The sequence below is a fragment of the Armigeres subalbatus genome, chromosome 2, assembly GCF_024139115.2.
Source record: "Armigeres subalbatus isolate Guangzhou_Male chromosome 2, GZ_Asu_2, whole genome shotgun sequence".
NCBI lineage: Eukaryota > Metazoa > Arthropoda > Insecta > Diptera > Culicidae > Armigeres > Armigeres subalbatus.
Genome location: NC_085140.1, coordinates 26,762,209 through 26,781,000, shown reverse-complemented (window position 1 = coordinate 26,781,000; position 18,792 = coordinate 26,762,209). Strand labels below are relative to the sequence as shown.

At 39.4% G+C, this 18,792-nt stretch overlaps 1 protein-coding gene across 1 annotated transcript in view; it reads left to right on the top strand.

The window, feature by feature from the left end:
* Positions 1-1,387: 1,387 nt before the first annotated feature.
* LOC134218323 (probable serine/threonine-protein kinase kinX) overlaps positions 1,388-18,792 on the top strand; it is a 60,352-nt gene continuing 42,947 nt past the window's right edge. The window contains exon 1 of the mRNA XM_062697265.1: positions 1,388-1,911. The gene's annotated coding sequence lies outside the window, so the exon portion shown is untranslated. The remainder of the gene's footprint in view (positions 1,912-18,792) is intronic.

Sequence of the window (18,792 nt, the reverse complement as noted above, 5' to 3'; positions counted from 1 at the left end):
GCGAAATGAGATGTGGTCAGTAAAAAGTAAAAGTGGATACTTTGTGTGAGAAATGAGCACCATGGGGAGGTAGGGATAGGAGTTGCTTGGTAAGAAGCTATGAACTGCAAAATGGGGTCTATTTTATTCCTTCTGTTTCGCGAAATATCAATGGTACGCTTTACCCAGCATTTAACACGCGATAATACTATACGAAATAGACAGAGTTTTTGATTATTGATGCATAATATGCTGTTGACTTTACTACGGTCACTTCACCGGGTTGTTGTTCGACGTTATTGTAACATGCTTGTCTACATGCCCGATTTGTAAAGCCAAAATGCGATATTTATTAATTTTGTAAGACGAAGAAAAATTTCGAAAATGTATCTAAGAGAGTTAAGAAGTTCGTTCTATTGTTTATGCATAAATAACATTACATGAGTACCTGTTGGCAAAAAATGGCAAAAGTTAATCATTATTTCCCACATTCCACAGCATAATAAGAAGAGTAGCAGCGATTCTCAACGGACTTGCGCAGTATCGACAATTGATAAACACCATACAGCATACACCTCCGGGCGCATCCAGTTGGAACGGTTTCCAGAAAGACAACCCCGAGAAGTTAAGGATATAATAAAATGCACGCCTCAGCTGGCTCGAAGCCTCAAGAAACCTGTTGCTTATCGAGATAGATTTGTTTGTAAAGGAGGTTTCGAACATTTCTTGCCAGGACTTCCTGAAAATTGTTGAGGAAACGTCCACATGGTATGAACAAAATTGTAGAAGAATAAAACAATGGTTTTAAAAATAATTTACCCAGAAATTCTAGAATCAACATATTACCAACAAATTATTCATTTCTTGGTTTTCTATACAATAAAAATATACATACTCGAAAAAGCCATAGATATTTCGAGTGACTTCACAACGTTTGCTATCAAAATCAAACATCACACCCTCGTTGATAAGCGGTTACTGTTGTAATTTATTTTGAACTTGGACTTGGCGAAACCGAAACGAATGAGGATGAGTAAGGATCCAACAGAGCGCAACGACAGGAGAGAATTTGTCGCCTTTTGTGTCTACTAATCGCAGGCGCCAGTATATCGATTTCCATTCATAACTCACGCACTATGAGTTATGCGAATGAAAAAGTGGACAAAGTGGAGTTGCAACTGGAATAAAATTGTGTAATCAATTTCTAAAGTTTAATTAAAAGGCAACAAAATTAAACTATATCTACAAATGGTTCATGCATATGTTGAAAACTAAAAACTGTATTGGAAAAACAAATTTTAATAAAAAGAAAATAACAAAAACCGAATGAGAGTGAGAGCCAATCTCGCCGAGAAATTTTCCCGACCGACAACTAGTGGAGTCATATAAAAGCTCATCTGCACGAGTTTCCATTCACAATCAGTTGGCAGTTGCTGTTTCGCGAAAAACAGATTGGAGCCCGGATCACATTGGATTCTGAAGGCTAGACAGTGTGGAGGTAGTGGTAATGGCCGTGCCCAGTGCCTAGTTTTTCCTTGCCTTGCATTACTGGGGGAGTGGTGATAAAATCGGAGTGCATTTCACGCGTAGGAGTTTCGGTGGCTAATTTGCTACTGCACCCGAAGATTTTCCTCTAACTTGGGTGGGTATTTCAGTTCGTTCGGGAGTGAGGTCCAAGCTCGAGGAATACGAACGAGCTTAGTGATAGAGTAGTGTTATGTGCAGGTGAAGCTCGCGACAATGATTAATCATTAATAGACTGAAGGAAAAATTCGTCAATCGAGTTTCGGTGAGTCGACGACAAAAAAGCTTCACTTCTCGGTGCCCACGCAGTCAGGAGTGGAGATAGCCACTTAACTAGTTGAGCAAACAACTGAAAAGACGAATCACCATTTCTAGGACCTGCTGTTGTGGAAATAAATTTTACTTACGGTAATTAATTTATTTGTTAAGTACTATCACCATCACTCTGGGGCACAAATTGCAATTTTCCACCATGTTTGATTCGTATGAGCTGTGTTGTGTGCGAAGCGGACATTCTGCTTCCCTTGCTGGAGATTGCCTTAATTTTTGCACATTCGTTGAAGTACCATTCGAGGGCTGCCAGTAAGATGGAAAGAAAAGAAAACATTCAACAGCGTCGAGTTGAGCACAAAGTGCTGAGGCGTAATGAGAAAAGCACGACAACTAAATGGGTTCACATTGCAGAGGAGGACCGTTTTAGATAAGGACTAGTGCGAGGCACATTCATCGCTGGGAAATTGCATTAAGAATTGTTGCAAGGAAAACAACGTTGTTGTAATTAAGGAATAATTGTAACTTTATTGCCTTGGTTCACTGTGCACTGAAAAAGAAGATCGGGGGACTACTACGCGTTAGATTATTTTTTTTTTTTAATTGGAGTGGCTTTTAGCCGATATAGTTTTCCTATGTAATTCCCAACATCAACAGTAAGGAATATTGGCATGTTTTTCTTTTTTCGAAATTAATTTACTATAATACAAAATTTGAAACTTCGTGAATACAGATAATAGAAAAAACCTATTCTTGTTTACTGCAATTATACATTCTAAAATTAATAAGACAGCGCCGTAGCGTGCGGTTGGCCGGGTTGGCCCAAGCCAAGGGCGCTAGCGCAGCCTTTAGGGGGCGTCAAAATCAGGAATTACCGTTTGAGAAATAGAACAATTGTATTAGTTAAGGGGCCGAAAAATAAGAAATCGACTTTAAAGTTCAAAGATCTATAGGAAAAATATTTTAAGAAATGCAGAGCAAACAAAAATATTTCCTTATTTCCATATCAACATGTCAGATAACGAAAATTAACTGGTGGAATTAAATGGACAGTACTTAATTCGTCTTAGACGGTTTAATTACATTCCACTAAACGAGCTTTATATATTTTTCTAAAATGTCATATGGATAGAACTTTGAAGTTTTAACATCTATTCTGGTTTCTCCGTTACAAGGGGAAATTTTGATAAAAAAAAATCCAAAATTTTGACTTCAATTTGTTATTTGAATAACCTGAAGTCTAATATAAGCACTGCGGGCTCAGATTAGTTCCATTTTGCCACTATCATCCAGGGGTCTCCGGAACAGGACAGTGAGGACAGTTTACTCTCAATTTAATTGATTTGAAATAACTAAGCTTTTCTCAGTACATTCCTTCAGAGGCTAACCCAAGATCAGCCGGTTAACCAAATTCTGAAGAACCATTTTGCTCTAAAACTGATACCAGAAAAAAGAAGTACGGGTTTTTGTAGATTTAAGATTATTCTTTTTCTTCATTGACATTACATCCCCCACTGGGACATTGTCGCCTCGCAGCTTAGTGTTCATTAAGCACTTCCACAGTTATTAAATGCAAGGTTTCTAAGTCATGTTACCATTTTTGCATTTGTATATCATGAGGCTGATACGATGATACTTTCATGCCCAGGGAAGTCGAGGTAATTTCCAATCCGAAAATTGTCTAGACCGGCACCGAAAACCGAACCCAACCACCCTCAGCATGGTCTTGCATTGTAGCCTCGCATTTTACCGCACAACTAAAGAGAGATTATTATTATTGTCTTTATTATAAAGACTTGCAGCCTAAGCTGGCTTAGCTCTAATTCGAGATAAATTTACTTGTTTTATTCAGAAAATGTTCATGTGATCCGAAAAAAGATTATTTCGGCCGCATTTGACCTAGTGACTTTTCGGATCCCAGCTAACCAGAAACTTGTACCTACTAACACATTAGTGGAAAAACAAAGCAAAGCCATTGTAGGTATATCAAATAATAAAATTTGACTTCTTCATTGGGACCTATGAAAGCCGAAAAGCTTAAACATATTTTGTAAAATTGTTTGTTGCTGTCCTCAGTGTTCATTACGGATTTTTCTTAAAATTACCAGATGTTGGTCCGGTATCGGGTACCTACATATCAGTCCCATATTGGTTTTTCGCATACTGAGACAAAAGCATACTGTCTTTCGCATACTGAAAATAATAGATTTTCATCCCGGTAATAAAGTTAATCAGTTTAGTGCGTATTTTTTCGGAGTAGCTATCGAGCAAGTATTGAGCAGTGCGTATTTTAGTCGTCGCGAAGAAGTTAAGATATCGAATCAGTCTTAGGGAAAATACGTGAGACATGTTGCTTTTCCGTTTTTGTATCATCATGAATATGGCGTCGTTCAAATGAAATAATTAGTCGCTTACCAATTCGATTTCTAATAAGAAAATTATTTTGAGCTTTTTAGTGGAATGTTTTCACCGGCTCCACCCCAGTTCCCTGAATGACAGTACCCGGAATACCATTACCCAGAAGGCCACTACCCTGAATGGTACAGTGCCCTGAAAGTCATTACCCTGAATGGGACACTACCCCTGAAATCCATTACCCCGAAAGGCAATTACCCTGAAAACATTTAGAATCTATAGTATTCTATTATTATGTTTAACACCAACAGATATCGATGAATCGCAACAGTTTTTAACCAACCAGTTAAACCAACGGTTTTGATTTTTCTTCTAATTAACTTTAACTGTCATTCCTGTCATTATGACCCAGAAAATTACTATACTACGAAATGGAGATTCTTTTTTCCAATAGAACGCGTTTTCCCGGTATAAGGCGAACAGAGGAGATGATGCTTTATTTAAATGAACATGTTTGCCCGGTATAAGGCACACAGAGGAAATATGATCTTTTTTAATAAACGCGTTTGCCCGGTATAAGGCAGAAAGGGGAGATGATGACTTCTTTAAATGGACGTGTTTGCCCGGTAGAAGGCAGACAGATGAGATGATGCGTTCTTTAAATGGATGGGTTTGCCCTGTATAAGGCACAACGAGTAAATAATGCCTAGTTTAAATGAACGCGTTTGCCTGGTATAAGACACACAGAGGAGTTGACGCCTTTTTTTAAATGGACGGGTTTGCCCGGTATAAGGCATACAGAGGAAATTATTCCTCGTTTAAATGAACGCGTTTGCCCGGTATAAAAGACAGAATCACCGTCTTCGACCAGAGGTCACACAGACTGAACACTTAACAACTAACAACTAACATGAGACAACGGACAGGACATTCACACAACACCCAGTCGACCAGTGGAGAACTTTTTGCTTTACGAAAAATTTTCTCCTAACCGAAGCGGGAATCGAACCCACACTCCACAGCACATGCGTCTAGACGATTGACGTCGCTAACCGCACGGCCACGAAGCCCACTATAAGGCAGACAGAGGAGATGATGCCTTCTTTAAATGGACGCGTTTGTCCGGTATAAGGCAGACTGAGGGATGATGCCTTCTTTAAATGGACGCGTTTGCCCGGTATAAGGCACACAGAAGAAATTATGCCTTTGTTTAAATGCATGCGTTTGCCCGGTATAAGGCAGACAGAGATGATACCACCTTTTAATGAACGTGATTATACCTCGATACTGCTTAGGATTTACTGCTTAGGAAATACTGCTTTTTTAAAAGGAACGTCTGCTCGATAGAAGGGAAACGAGATCATGCCTTCTTTAAGTCAACGCAACTTCCTGAAGACGAACAAGATCTCCTCTCTCACTCTCATACACAAACTCTCACTCACTCACTTCCTCTGTCTCACTAATTATTACTCATTCACCCACTCTCATTCATTCACCCACTTTTACTCACTTAACCACTCTTACTCACTCATCCACTTTAATTCATTTATTTACTTTCAATCATTCGCTCTCTTTCTCGCTCACTCTAACTCACTCACTCTTACTCGCTCACTCACACTCACTCTTACTCACTCACTCTTACTCGCTCACCACACACTCACTCTTACTCACCCACTCTTACTCACCCATTCACCCATTCACCCCTCGTCGATTTTGAGATTTAGACCACGCTTCATCCAGAATCCGTTGCTTTTACTACATCGATCAAAGAACAACTTCTACCTTGTTGCCCTAGTAGCCATGCTGACGTGGACCGCAATCGCCTCCAACTCTCTGCATAATCTCCCCCTGCCATTCAGGAATCCGGAAGAGTGCCATACGAAGTGGAACGGGATCTTACGGAGTAAGAATACTGCATTAAAACAGTTTCAGTTCCAATTATTATATTATATGAAATTTGAATAAACTTTTATTGAGTAACATTTTTTTCATTGAAATGAAGTATTAACTTGAAATAATGACTAATTCGGAGTACTGGCTCATTCGGGGTAGTGTCCCATTAGGGGTAATGGCATTCGGGGTAGTGACTCATTCGGGGTTGTGGCGTTCGGGGTAGTGGCCTTCGGGGTAATGGCATTATGGGTAATGGAATTATGGGTAGTGTCGTAGAGTCGTTTTCACCTGTCATAAGACGAGTTTATACAATCCCATTGAATTCCACCACTTAATTGTATCTTGACAGATACGTATTTCGACCTCAACTGTAAGGCCGTCTTCAGTGTCTCGTACTTGACTCGACTAAGTCGACTAAGTCGACTAAGACTAAGTAAGTCGAGTCAAGTACGAGACACTGAAGACGGCCTTACTGTTGAGGTCGAAATACGTATCTGTCAAGATACAATTAAGTGGTGGAATTCAATGGGATTGTATAAACTCGTCTTATGACAGGTCGATTTCCAATATATTTCCTTGCCAAATAACATACTATTCCTTTCCAGTGCAGAGGATTCCTCGGTCTCTTGTAGCAATGAGTGTCGAACTAATTTTCCTCCCCTTATCCTAATTGACTGTGAGGGCGTGGCCGGCATCGTTATTAGTCTTGAATTAAAGAAACTCCGAAGCATGTACAGCGAGAATAGCTAGTCCCGAGAAAACTATTCAATTGGTGAGCTGTGCATTATTTGTTGTTTCTCGGCTAATTCCGACTAGCAACTACGATGGGTACAGTTAACCAAGCTAAGCTAAGCTAAGCTACTGAAAATAATAGATTTTCGCATAATGAAGTTTCAAATCGCATTTTCCATACCGTTTTGACTCAAATTCTGTACATGACTCATATTTCAAACACTCGTTTTTGAAAGGCCATTTTTGCTTTATTCGTGTAATTCTTTCCATAGGATCTTGAATTAGTTTGTAATCCTGTTCCTCAGAACCGAAAACCGATTTTTGGTTTTAGGGTGCCAAAATTCCAGTGTTCGGAATATGAGTCATGTTCGGGATTTGAGCAAAACTTTTGCGATCTTGTTGAAATTTTGCAGAGATGTTCCTCGATCAATGAGCTAACGTAAAACATTTAATATCAATGGAAAAATGATTAAATTTTGAGCAATCAGCTTAAATAAATTCCTATTGGGTCTGGTATGCAGGCAGCAGGGACTATGTCCAAGGGCTTGACGATCCCCCAGGCCATCTGCGAGTTGTGGGGCTTGTTTAGGATGTGGCTCCACCACGGACCAGGTGTTCGCCGATCGTCAAGTACTGCCGAAATGCCGCGAATACAACGTGCCCACACATCATCTATTCATCGACTTCAAAGCCGCATATGATACAATCGATCGGGACCAGCTATGGCAGCTACTGCACGAACACGGATTTCCGGATAAACTGACACGGTTGATCAAAGCGACGATGGATCGGGTGATGTGCGTAATTCGAGTCCCTTCGAAACCCGCAAAGGGTTACGGCAAGGTGATGGTCTTTCGTGTCTGCTATTCAACATCGCTTTGGAAGGGGTAATACGAAGACCAGGGATTAACACGAGTGGTACAATTTTCAATAAGTTGGTCCAGCTTTTTGGCTTCGCCGGCGACATAGATATTATGGCACGTAACTTTGAGAAGATGGAGGAAGCCTACATCAGACTGAAGAGGGAAGCCAAGCGATCGGACTAGTCATCAACACGTCGAAGACGAAGTACATGATAGGAAGAGGTTCAAGAGAAGACAATGTGAGCCACCCACCGCGAGTTTGCATCGGTGGTGACGAAATCGAGGTGGTAGAAGAATTTGTGTACTTGGGCTCACTGGTGACTGCCGAAAATGACACCAGCAGAGAAATTCGGAGACGCATAGTGGCTGGAAATCGTACGTACTTTGGACTCCGCAAGACGCTCCGATCGAATAGAGTTCGCCGCCGTACCAAACTGACAATCTTCAAAACGCTCATTAGACCGGTAGTCCTCTACGGACACGAGACCTGGACGATGCTCGTGGAGGACCAACGCGCACTTGGAGTTTTCGAAAGGAAAGTGCTGCGTACCATCTATGGTGGGGTGCAGATGGCGGACGGTACGTGCAGGAGGCGAATGAACCACGAGTTGCATCAGCTGTTGGGAGAACCATCCATCGTTCATACCGCGAAAATCGGACGACTGTGGTGGGCCGGGCACGTAGCCAGAATGTCGGACAGTAACCCGGTGAAAATGGTTCTCGACAACGATCCGACGGGCACAAGAAGGTGAGGTGCGCAGCGGGCAAGGTGGATCGATCTGGTGGAAGATGACTTGCGGACCCTCCGTAGACTGCGTGGTTGGCGACGTGTACACGCAGAAGAATCTTGCAAGATTGAAACAACTATTTCGATTGTTGCACCAAACTACGTGCATATTGTTGTTTCAATCTTCAACATTGTTGTTTCAACGATGATTCATTGCTTCTTTCAATTGAACATTATTGTTGTTTCAATCCTGCATCGCATGATTGAAACAATAATAATATCGTTGTTCTGGCAACTATTTCGTAATATGAAAAATCTGTAGAAACTGATCAACATAAATCATTCTGTCTACAAGAAGTAAGTATGAAGCAGAGGTAAGGTGGATGACTGTTACTCCCCTTGTAACTAGTTCGATTCTGCTTCTGTCACATTTTCCTATTTTGTTGATGTCATCGTAGTGTCGATAAAGTAGTTTCGTAGCATTTTCGAAAGTGAAAACAACCATAAAAATAGTTGTTTTCTGATGTAATATTTGAAATTGACAGCTGAAAAGCATGGTTGAAACCTCGGTTGAAACAAATATATTCGATAGTTGAATCAATTTATGGTTGTATCAACCAAAAATATTGTTATTCATAATTCAATGCAAAATATTGTTGAATCAGGTTGATTCTACGACATTTTTTTCTCCGTGTAGCCATGGAGCGAGCCGAATGGAGAAGACTCTTATATACCGCACAGGCCACTTCGGCCTTAGTCTGAATAAATGAAAATGAATGGGTCTGGTATGCGGGTACATTCGATATGGGACAAGGTTGTTTTGGTATTTTTTTCACATTTCTCCCCAACAAAGTCTAATTTTTTATCATGTTATGTGAAAGTAAGATAAAATTGAATGCTATTCGCGGAGTTAACTCAAAAGTAACGAAAACCCAAATGGGACTGATATGCGAGTACCGGCAGCACTGCTTACGATAGCGACTCCGACCATCAACAAACTTACTTTGGAATTTTATTGACCCAATAATTTACAGAGTGGGGTCTCCTGTAGCCTTGCGAGCAAAGGCGTGGGATTGCCAATCCGGAGATGGTGAGTTCGATTCTCGGTCCGGTCTAGGATGTTTTCGGGTTGGAAACTTTCTCGACACCCTGGGCATAGTGTATCCATTATACTTGCCACACAAGATACATACTCATACGATAGCGGGCATAGGAAAGCTTTCAATTAATAACTGAGGAAATGCTAATAAAGTACTAAGTTGGAAAGCAGGCCAAGTTCCAGTTGTAATGTAGAATCATTGAAGAAGAAGAAGAATAATTTACAGAGCCTCCTATTGCCTCCAATTTACCGAAGGACTCCATAATTGGATTTTTCGTAATCCGAATAGGGTAGATGTACCAGTCGTGGTTATATCACCAGGTGTCGCACTAGTGCATTATACACCAAGTTGCACATCATATCACCACAAAACATGTTCTGATTAGTGAACCATATTCATATGACACGATAACACTTTTAATCTTCTCCAAAACAAACAAAACACAATTGTAAAAATTGATTTTGCTTAATTTTGGTCGTCCTTTACACCAGTTGTCGGTGAACACATTTTATGATCAATCCCATAAGAAAACAATAATATTTGCCATATTAGGAACCAAAAATAGGAATAATACCACAACTGGTACATTCATTACTATTATAGATTACGCAATTTTTATCGCTAATATATATCACTAATTTTAATGCGGTTTTCATACTTGTTCTAAGGAGCGGTCCCACAGGATTTTAATTTTTTTTAATAGTAATTCTTAAGTAAGGCGACGATTGGTACACCGACCCTAAGTCCGTCGATTTTGGTCACCAACCAATTCACTCAAGCGTTGGATTTTTCTTGATGCGACTAGATCCAATAGCGAATCCGATCATCTTAGCTGATTTTCATTGATCTAACTAGGTCTTTAACTAGGGTTATTAACTAATCCATTCCAGAGACGGGTAAGAAACAGGGTTATGGTGGTTCCTATTATCGTTCTACTTACGTCACTTTTGGGCTTTTTATGCAACTAAGTCCAGTAATATTCCTTCAATTCACCGGCTTTAGATTCTTATTTATCCTAATAAGTCCGATGGTGATTTGGGCCAGACGATTTTTCAGGATCCAACTAGGTCCGACTCTTACCATCGACCGTCTCACTTCAACGACGCTTCAGCTTGTATGCAATCATTCACAAGGACGCAGACCTCATTGTGCTCTTGTACTGTGCGATTGTCTTTTCTCTTTGAGGCTGAGGAAATTTTTAATACTTCCCGAAGCTATTTTAATTTCAACAGTGCTTCTCAGCGCTATTTGTACCCACTGATCCCGTTAAGAACTTTGCTAGGACCCGTGCCTTCATTTAACGTTGGACCCGTTTGCGGAAGTAAAATTCCGACAAGCGGTGCTAATCCTGCAAGGACACCGTTCTGGGAAAAACGTCTTAGAAGGTCACGTCTCCACACTCAACAATGAGCATTAATGAAAACAAGAGGAAGGGGAAATCTCTAAATTCTCCACTTCCTTCAAAGAAACAAAGTTGCAAGACTGTCCGCGGAAAAAAATAGAAGAAAGCTGGAGACTTCAGATATTTCTTCTAACTCTAACATTGAAAATAATTCTTCTCCTTTCGAACTGAGCAATAAGTTCGATTTGATTCTTGACGAAATTAAGAAATCGAATGTACATCTAGCCTGGTGATTCGATTTATGCAAAGAAACAAAAGATTCCGCCAATTGTGGTATCTGTTACCGAGTTTTCTGACTTTTGGAATGAGATTGTGAATAAACTTCATTTCAGATTGCAAAGAAGGGTGACTACCGTGTTTTGCTGGGATCCTTTGACGATCGCAAACGTCTTCTTCAGTATTTAACTGAGAAGCGGCATAAATTTTCCACGTACTACGACAAAACTGAGCGATTGTTCAAAGTCGTCTTGAAAGGTCTCCCAGTGCAGAGTGTATGTAATTTAGAGTGGCGACACTGTCAGAATTGGAACAAAATTCATCTGTCATTCCCATACAAAATCGTGTTCCAAACGAGCAGGAGACCTGTCAAACGCGGCACATGTCGCCACTCTTAATTACATACACTCTGTCCCAGTGATGATAAATCACTGGATGAGATTAAAATTGTCAATGGAAGCAACACTTCGAGACTTTGTTGAACAGTGGAAGTGACGGTGCATCGGTGAACAGAATAAATATTAGCGACGATGGGCAAGCTTTGGAGTCGCCTACATTAGATGAGGTTAAAAAATCTATCAAAGAACTGAAAAAACAATAAGGCTGCGGAGAAGGACCAGCTCCCGGCTGAACTTCTCAAACATAGCAGTGAGCAGCTTTATGATGTTCTGAATCATATTATGTCGAAAATATGGGAAGACGACGAATTGCCTGCCAGCTGGTTGGACGGTCTCATTTGCCCTCTCTCTAAGAAAGGACACAGACTGGAGTGCGTCAATTACCGAGAAATAACCCTCCTTAATTCGGCGTCCAAAATTATGTCCCGTATTCTGTTTAACAGAATGAGATCACTTGAAGAGTCCTTCGTCGGCGAATACCAGGCACGTTTTCGTAAGGGCTGATCAACGAAGGACCCTGTGACAATTCCTTGATTAATTCCGGGAGTACAACTTGCAGAAACATCATCTGTTTATTGATTTCAAGGCGGCGTACGATTAAGTGAAACGAAATGAATTATGCCAATTTAACCTAGAACAAGGTTTTCCGGCGAAACTGATACGGCTGATTCGTAGAACGCTGCCAAAATTTATTCTTTTTGATTATTCGTCTACATATATAGCTATGTAGACAAATAATCGGAAGGAATAAATTTTGGCTGTTACGCCCTTTTTAAATGCTGGTCTAGATTTTTTACCTTAGATGGATTGAAGCAGGGTGATGCACTGTCGAATCTACTGTTCAATATAGCGCTCGAGGGAGCGATTAGGAGAGCTAGTGTGCAAAGAAGCGGTACCATTATCACAAGATCGCATATGATCCTGGGATTTGCGGATGATATCGATAGAGGCTTTGCTCCTTTTAAGAGGGAGACAGCGACTCACGATCAATACCAGCATGGTGCTGGATGGTAGAAAACTTGAAGCGGTAGTAGAATTTGTGTATCTTGGAACATTAGTGACGTGCGATAATGATGTTACCCGCGAGGTAAAAAGGCGTATTGCAGCTGCAAATAAGACTTATTACGGACTTCGTAACCAGCTTAAGTCCCGTAGTCTGCAAACGAAAACAAAATTCGCGCTGTATACTACTCTGATTCTTCCGGTGGCTTTATACGGCCATGAAACATGGACGTTAAAGGAGGCTGACCGGAGAGCTTTCGGAGTGTTTGAGCGTAAAGTGCTGCGGACAATACTCGGCGGTAAACAGGAGAACGGTTTCTGGCAGCGTCGCATGAATCACTTGTTGTATAAAGGGCTGGATATTGTTAAGCTTATACAACACGGCAGACTACGATGGGCTGGACACGTTATTCGTATGTCGATAATATTTAGTAGAGAATCCGGAAGAGGTTGTGAGGCTCGTGAAAGGCCGCGTCACGATGGTTTTTTCCTGTTCAAGAGGACCTAAGGGCGCTCAACGTTCAGGGCGACTGGAAGCGATTGGCCCGGGATCGAGTCCAGTGGAGAAGAGTACTCCATTCAGCGTAGGTTCATCGGAGAGTTGTAGCTCATCAAGAGATTTAAATTGAAATTTCTCAATTACTTGGATTCGAAAATGAAACAGAAATCTCACTCTGGTACTTCACAGAGGATTATTTCTCAAGAATTTTATTTAGTTCACTTCAACAAAAATGAACAAAATAATATAAAAAGTTTGGAAAAGTATTCATTCCAAAGGTTTCCAGCAAGGATGTTAACGATCATTCAGTAATTTGTATTTTTTTTAAATGTTACAAGGCTCTAGTTGTTAATATTGGAATCGAGTTGTAATTAGGTACAAGCTTGAACAATAAATTTACCACTGTGTGGGGAAAAAATAATAAATAAAAGAAAATCTTCAAAGTTATATGTTGTTTAAAATTGGCCCATTCTCACCCCTCACAGGGGGTGACATTGGGCCACATACCTACAATAAAGTTCAGCGGTGACGATGGCACGAATCAATCGTTCATTAAAAATAATTGCCTACATTACGGCTTTTACCAACTATGTATGGCAAATCAAGCAAAGTCTTGGCCCTATCTCACCCCTTTTCAGCGTGCATTGCTCGTTGCTACGAAAAACCAGAACCGCTATATAAATATTCATAAAATTCGATAAAACAACAAACAGATTATTGTAACATGATCACCAGGTATCCATCGATCTAAAATTTAGTTATGTAATAGATTCGTGGGGCATTTCTGACACTATTTTAATACGGGTTCATCCGATCAATAGTTTAACATTCAAATTCCAAGCATTATGGTATGAGCACAATTAATCTTTGGAATTGGTTTTGTGATTTCCTAGACGTGAATTTTAATATAATTTCGAGCCGTTTGAAGTTTTCATCAAAATTCGTAACAGTTTCTGAGATATTAGAAGTTGAAACATTTTTCGTTTTTGGCCTAATCTTACCCCCTAGGCCCAATGTCACCCCGAACGACGGTACTTTGTCAATAACAAATTTCAGAAGCTGAATTCTACTAGTAACGGAGTTATAGCTATAGTTTCAGTAACTTAGATTAAATGATAACAAAATTCCAATCATTTAGTTTAAGTTACTGCAACTAGTGCTCTAACTCCGTTATTAGTTGAATTATAATAACGAACCATTAGGCAAAGTTGTAGAAAAACCTTCGCACTAGAAGTCCACCATACAACATAATTTGAAATTCAGCTTCTGGAATGTGTTATTGACGAACTACTAAATGATCAAACGCAAATTATGAAATTTCCCGGGATTCCCTATTCCCAGGTTATGTGCAGTAGTTTCCCAAATTTCCCGGGAATTGTTATTTAGGGTTTTTTTTTATGCAAATATTAGTCTTTTTATAACTAAGTCTTATATACCGATTAGTTATATTTTACTAATTTTTGCTCCCCATTCTCTTAATAAAGCTTCTAGCTAAAGGCATATAATTGTTTCGTTATCAAGGCAAACAAAAAACTGTTGAAATCTCTAAATTCTATGTTGAACAGAATATTCAACAATTACATGATTACACGAGGCTATATAAACTGAAAGTGAGCACGCTTTTTATTCTCAGCATTTATTTGCTGTATAAGCCGTTTAAGTCTAACTGAATGATTCATGATTTTGTCATAGGATCAATTCTCCGGTTGTTTGATTCATACCTTTCATGTTTATTAGACCAGGACAGGTCAGCTCAAAATCGCTTTTGCATAATGAGATATGATTGCTGCAAAATTTTCAGCTGAATTGGACAAAATTTCAAGTGGCTCAAATAGATTTTGTGTTTCTTTGACTTCTAACAGTTCTATTAAAGGAAAGGAATATTTTTGGAATAAACTTAATGCTTTAACATGAAGATGAGAGCATAAGACATGCTTTAGTAATTTTGTTATGCATCCTTTGAAAAACAAATCAATTTAGCAAAAATTGACAGCTTTCCCCAACCATTGAATGCTGGTAGAGCGCTTATTCAAACAAACATTGTATTTTGAAGCTCAAAAATTAACTTATTCGGGTTTTTCTTTTGTGGTGTTTTTTAGCTATGAGCATGTTAGCAGAAAGAAGTGACAAAACTGTTGGCGAAATAATCTAAGCTCCAAAATATATTTTTGATAATAACTTTGAATAAATTTCTCATGATTGAAGCATTCATATTCACTTCCCGGGAAATCCCGGTAATTTCAATTTTATTTCCCGTTTCCCGGGAAAGTGATTCCCGGGAAAATGGGAAGCCCTACTCAGGATTGGGATCAGAGCGACATTTTGGCACTTATATCTCAATAGAAAAGATAAAAACTAACACAGTGGAGGTGCATGGTGTTTCTTTCGTCTGTCTCAGTAATAACTTTACAGTGCAGTGTCTCGTAATCGAGCTCAGTACGAGACACTGAAAACTATTTGGCTGCTGCGATCAAACTACGTTACTAGAAAATTACAATCATGTAGATAGTAGAAATCAAAATAGAATAGTACTTACTCACCTTATCACAATTGTCAAACCAAGTGTCAGTAAGGATTTGTTAGCTCATTGATCTTTTTATTTATAATAACTGATTCCAATTTCAAAGCTTGCAAGATTTTAGGTCTTATACATTAGACGAGAATCTAGCAACTGATAGAAAAAGTGACATGTGCTGGTTGGATGAACTTTGGCAAAGATGTTCTAAAATAAAATCGGTTACATATCCCTACTCCCAAATAATAGCTGTGGAAGAACAGCAATTTAAGAGTCCTCTATAGGCTAATAACCATAAGCAAGATAGTTGCAAAGATCCTAAAAGACGATGAAAGTTGAGAACAGAAAATACAACTAACTAGCTAAATGCAAAAATAGTTGGCAATACAATAGTGCTGTTTTTTTTTTCATTCCATGTCAAAATATTATGTCGTCATCGTTGAACGGGTTTTTCTGCGATATTGTAAATTTCATACGATTTTTAACGACTATCCTAATTACATGCTTTCTTAAACATTTTCCGTTCAAATGAACCAAGCACACTCATTATTCACTTCGCACTGCTCGAATAACGTTTCTCGGAAAGGCAACATAACACAAAAACATTAAAGGTTCAGTTCGGTCTCAACCTTTATCCTGTATCATCATCCCACAGCATTGTTGTTGTTATTGCTGTATTGCTGAACGTGGCATTTTTTCGCAGAAATGAACTCTCCACCGGCAGGCCGCAAACAGAACAATACCAGCGCAGGAAATTGAAGCATCCTTCCTCATTAACACTGCCTCACACCCACACTGACATTGAGTGGAGCAATGGAGAATGGAGCATCGTCGTCACGTGGGTTCGGCTATATCGTGACACCGCTTCTATGTAGGTGACACAAAGGCGGAGAGGCGAACTGAAGGATGGGACAACGTTCTTCAAGACCCCTACAATCGACGCCCTACCTCCATCCTATTCAGTATCTAACTCGTTGTCTTGTACCGCATCAGCATCGTTATCAAAGTCACATTCATTCACAAGATATGACAGATTCGTGCCAGTATGCGCACCGGAGATAACCACCTCACCCGGGCCGGGCGGTGCCATTCCACGATGGTGATGGGCTGACTCGCTGGAGACGACGTTCTGTCGCGTATGAACATTTATCGTCTTCAGCATGGGTCCTCTATATCTGGATCGGTCATCATGTTTAACTTTTTTCTACAGTTTAGTTGTACTGAAGAGGTACATAATCGTTTTGAAATTGAAAAACAAGAATCGAAAAATAATGCAACTAAGACCAGGTTTTCTGAAGAAAAAAAGATAGTTTCTGCTTTCCAAATATACGGGCAAACTATTACCTCAGCTTAACGAATTTTAAAGTTCATATTTTGATATGTATTCTCTTTAAAGCTCAATTTTAAACTCAACGTTGGGATTAATGTTCAGTAAAGCCACATTCAAATTCTGTTCGAATTTCGATAAATGTAAAGCTTTATGGGACCCATGTATATTTTACTGATATAATCTTACATTTTCGGCTATACTCAGTTTTAAAATTCGCTTAGCTACGACGGTCCCAAATTTTGTCGTACAAAAAGCAATGGAACTTATTGTACCTGGGACATTATACCCCTACCATCATATAGACTGATTGAGTTTATCAGTTTATGTTCAATTATTTAAACAAAAGACCCATCTAGTTTTGGTGAATGACAACATATTTTAAGATGCTTTGAATAAATAATAACCCGGGTATAAACGTTGGTACTCAAACCAATCACATCCTCCATCCTCTATACAATTCAAGTGGACGTCAAGTGGCATCTATAGATACCGCAAAATTTAATTCATTATATCCGGAAGCAAGCCACTTAAGGTCAATCAGACAATCACTCAACGAGCCTCCCAGACCCAGTGAGAATAAACGTCGAATCAACGCCAATTTTCACTCCTGTCCTGGTCTCTATAATATATTCTGAAAGGAACGCTGAAGAGGGCGTTCTGTCGTCATTCTATCCATCAATAACAGTGACGCATGAGAGGCAGCAGCAGGTGAGGAAATTCGAAAAACTCATTGCTTCACGAAACCATTTTCGCTGTTTACTATCCCTCGGGGTCTCTGGAAAGAAGGCTATAGCGGATTCCAGTGCTAGCTGATTGGTGTTAGCACTTATCGGGATTAATCTTATTATTCACTATCCTTCTCCAGGAAGGAAAACAGATGACGGTGCTGTATAATTTATTGGCTTGCAAGCTGAACCCGGAGGCTGATTCGCTATATGTATTAAACTGTGATAATGTCCAAGCTACTTTCCGAGAAAGATAGGTTTAATTAATAAAAAGTTATTATTATTTTGAGATTTGATGTTCAACTCGTTATTTGTATTACTTCCAAAATGACTTAATACATAATTCATCAAATTAATTTGATCGAAGTGACAGCTCATATGTGTATTCAGGATGAATTCCTACTAATATCATTGCTCTTGGTGAAAGTATGAATCAAGTTCGTTATAAGACTAGCAAGATAAGAAATCGTGCTTCAAGTCACAATCTTTCTAATCGAATATAGATCAGGTTCCGCTCAAAGGCAACCATTCCTGCGGAAAATAAATGGAAACTGATTCGTCTCGATATCCTCTCGATAACTTCGAGTGGAAAGAGAAGTAGAGACATTATGCCCCACTTGAAGCAAATGTCGTTATTTAGACGAACGGGTATTCAACATTCGTAATTAAGAACCTATTCGTTAACTATGTTTTTAATGTTAACTATGTTTTCGATATGTTTTTTAATTGATCATCTTTGAATTTGTTTAATATTGGACTTTGTGTTCAAGAATACTATGGCATAAGGGAATCGATGAGAATTAATTTCATAAACATAAATACTTTCGCAGTAATTCGTAATAAATTAGGTCTGAAAGCATGCAATAAGTCGTTTTGGAGCATACTCCCCACTGCTGGAAATACTCTCTATAGTGTGCCAAGAAATCATGACCCAGGAATCGAATGACGATTGTTCTGGTTCGACGTGGTTTATCTGTCGCTGCATTTGACAACAATGTTCCAGCAGCTAAGTGGGAAGTCTGTTATGGAAATATGCGACCGTCGGTGCCATTGGCAAATGGACAGAGTTCAGTCTGGATGGTCCTCTTGTCAATCATCTCAAGTGTCTGAGACGCATAAGAATAGACTAGAGTGCGGAGTGCCGTTTTTTGTTCAAGCCACAATATTATCAAAACTCATTGATAAAATTGTGGTGTAAATTATAGCTTACATTGTTTTGAAAAAAAAAAAATAAATACTTTTCCTTTTTCGAAACAGCTGTA